At 36.5% G+C, this 3,344-nt stretch overlaps 1 non-coding gene across 1 annotated transcript; it reads right to left on the bottom strand.

Annotated features, from left to right (window-relative positions):
• Nucleotides 1-2,909: 2,909 nt before the first annotated feature.
• LOC128042783 (small nucleolar RNA R71) lies at nt 2,910-3,016 on the bottom strand. Its single transcript, XR_008198294.1, has one exon. It is a non-coding gene; the product is annotated as a small nucleolar RNA R71 (small nucleolar RNA).
• Nucleotides 3,017-3,344: the final 328 nt, after the last annotated feature.

Genomic DNA, 3,344 nt, shown 5'->3' with positions numbered 1-3,344 from the left:
ATTAAAGCAAGATTCTCGAAGTTGGAATCTTCGTTTTAACGATGCAATCAAATAGATTGGTTTTATCAAAAATGAAGATGAGCCATGTGTTTACAAGAAAGTTAGTGGGAGAACTATAACATTCTTGGTACTATATGTGGATGACATACTTATCATAGGAAATGACATACCTACCTTGCAGTCTATTAAGACTTGGTTAGGAAGTTGTTTTTCTATGAAGGACTTGGGCGGAGCCACTTACATCTTAGGAGTGAATATCTATAGAGATAGATCAAGACGACTACGAGATCTAAGGCAAAGTAGATACATAGATAAAGTACTGAAAAGGTTCAGTATAGAAGAATCTAAAAGAGGATTCCTACCTATAAGACATGATATTTCACTCTTGAAGGAAATGTGTCTTTCAACTCCATAAGAGAGAGAACGCATGAGTAAAATTCCATATGCTTCCGCTATTGGATCTATCATGTATGCCATGTTATGTACCCGTCCAGATTCTCATATGCCTTAAGTATGACGAGCTGGTACCAAGTAGATCCCGGTGAAGCTCACTCGATCACAGTCAAGAATATCCTTAAGTACTTAAGAAGAACTAAGGATACGTTCCTAATATATGGAGGTGAGGAAGAGTTAAGTGTAAAAGGTAACACTGATGCCAGCTTCCAAACCGACAAGGACGATTCTCGATCACAATCAGGTTTTGTGTTTTGCCTTAATGGGGGTGCTGTGAGTTGGAAGAGTTCAAAGAAAAGTACAATAGCTGATTCTACAACAGAGGTCGAGTATATTACAACAAATGAGGCAGCAAAGGAAGCAGTTTGGATCAAGAAGTTCATTACTGAACTAAGGGTTGTGCCTAGCATATCAGATGCTATAGAACTCCGATGTGATAACAATGGAGCCATTGCACGAGCTAAATAACCTAGATCTCACCAGCGATCCAAACATATATTTTAGGTGCTACCATCTTATTCGAGAGATTATCGATCGAGGGATGTAGAGATATGCAGAGTACCTACAGATGATAACATTGTTGATCCCCTAAGCAAGCCTCTGACACAGCATAAGCATGATCATCACACTAAGTCGCTTGGTATTACATATATTAGTGATTTGTCTTAGTGCTAGTGGGAGATTGTTAGAGTATGCCCAAAGATCAATCATGAGATGGTTGTAATAACATCCTTGATTTATCATGTTTATTAATATAAGGTGTTACCATTATTATTTCAGTTTCTTTTCTGTGTGTATAAATAAACTGTTTTATAATAATGTCCTGAGAATAATATGATTATTCTTAAAAGGTCCTTAGTCAAGTATTATTGTTGGATAGGACAACAATAATGCATTAAGACTAACATGTAGGTGATTGATGATAAAGAGTTGTCATTGATATGGAATGTCAAAATCAATGCATGAATATGTGTGTTAGAGAACAACATATTGGACTGACCCGTTATGAGTATGTTTCTTGGATGATTATGTAATTGTCACAATATTATGCATAGTGATTAATATGTATATGATCCTCAGACTTGAGATTATCATAATCCCAACATCGTGAGTTGTATATTTTGATACAATCAAACGTACACTGTAATTGGTTGTTCTATAAAGGCTGATGTTAGGTATACCACGATCTATGTAGAGGGAAATGGTTGATCGATATAGGATAAGTCCCTCCTACATAATGGGAGTAATATCTTAGGTCACTTGATTGAGTGAGACTAGAAATTAATGGCCATGCTCAAATAAGCTGATATGAGATGTCATACTTATTTGTATATTATAGTCTACCTAAGATATCAAGGAACATGGAATGGATTATGCAAGTGTGACTATTCCATGACTTGTGTCCAATCCAGAGATGAAGGACTTAAGGATTATTGCATGAAAGGTTAATCATAAAAAGGTTATGTCAAATCATGATTTCTTGTGACTTAGGTAGCAATGATGCTTTGATAGGTGCCACTCATTGTTTATAACATTGGAATTGTTCGAGTATTACTACTGACATTACAAGAACCTACAAGGTCACACCCTATAGTTGAAATGAATGGAATAAAACATAGTTGGTATTGTGTTTGGTTGTCGCTTGAAATAAATTAATTATAGAATTAATTTAATTGGGTAATCAAATATCGAACACATTATGTACAAGGTTGTTGTACACATAATGAGAACATAAATTTTGTTAGTATATAAATTCGAATAAATATATAGTTTACTGAAATCATTATTATAATTAATGTAATTATAATTTTTGATTTAAAACGTTGTTATATTTATTTATTTTCTAGAAACCCTAAAAATAGATATAAAAATCTCATTTTTTCTTTGCTTGGGGTCTGGTAGCCGTCAAAGAAAAGTCTTTTCCAAAAAAAATAGTTTTAGGGATTCCTTCCGTTCATTGTCAACTGGGTGGATTATGTAGAGGCCAGAGTCACAATAGATTGTGGCTTGGTTTGATAGTAGATCAAATTAGTCGTTGCTGAGGTGTAGCTGTCTACTCAGAATAAAGATTCAATAATTTTGAAACCTTTATTTCACCTCGATTCGTTCCTCACACATGGATCCATGGTTAGGATCGCCGAATGTTTTATTTTTCCGCTGCGTCGTAGGGGTGTCGGCATTCCAACATCATGTTCCAGATGCTTTAGACTGTGGGCCAATTCAGTGGAATGCTTACTGGAGATCCTCATCTTCACTTAAGACTATTTGTGGAAGTGAGCAATTCTTTCAAGTTAGCCGGAGTACCCAGAGATGCATTACAACTGAAGATGTTCCCATATTCGCTAAGGGACAGAGATCGTGCTTGGTTGAACTCATTGCCACCGAACTCCATTTCTACATGGCAAGAGTTAGCCAAGAGATTCCTCATGAAGTTTTTCCTACCGAGCAAGAATGCCAAGTTGAGGAATGAGATCACTGCCTTCCAACAAATGGATGATGAGTCCCTGTATGAGGTATGGGAAAGGTACAAAGAGTTATTACGAAAGTGCCCTCATCATGGAATCCCACATTGCATTCAACTTGAGACATTCTATAATGGTCTCAACGCTCACACGGGGATGGTAGTGGACGCCTCTGCTAATGGTGCTCTCCTTTCTAAGTCTTATAATGAGGCTTACAAAATTATTGAGAGGATTGCTAGCAATAATTATCAATCACCAACCAATCAAGCAGCGTTAGGAAGATGAGTCACTAGAATACATGAAATGGACACTCTCACTTCACTCGCATCTCAGGTATCTTCAATATCCTCAATGCTTAAGAATCTTACCACTAATGGGTCTAACAGTTTTGCAGCCCAACCACCTAACCAATTTGAGAATATAGCCTGT

This window comes from Gossypium raimondii, chromosome 7 (genome assembly GCF_025698545.1).
Source record: "Gossypium raimondii isolate GPD5lz chromosome 7, ASM2569854v1, whole genome shotgun sequence".
NCBI classification, from domain to species: domain Eukaryota; kingdom Viridiplantae; phylum Streptophyta; class Magnoliopsida; order Malvales; family Malvaceae; genus Gossypium; species Gossypium raimondii.
The sequence above is the reverse complement of the archived record's forward strand: the minus strand, read 5'-3'. Positions and strand labels throughout refer to the sequence as shown.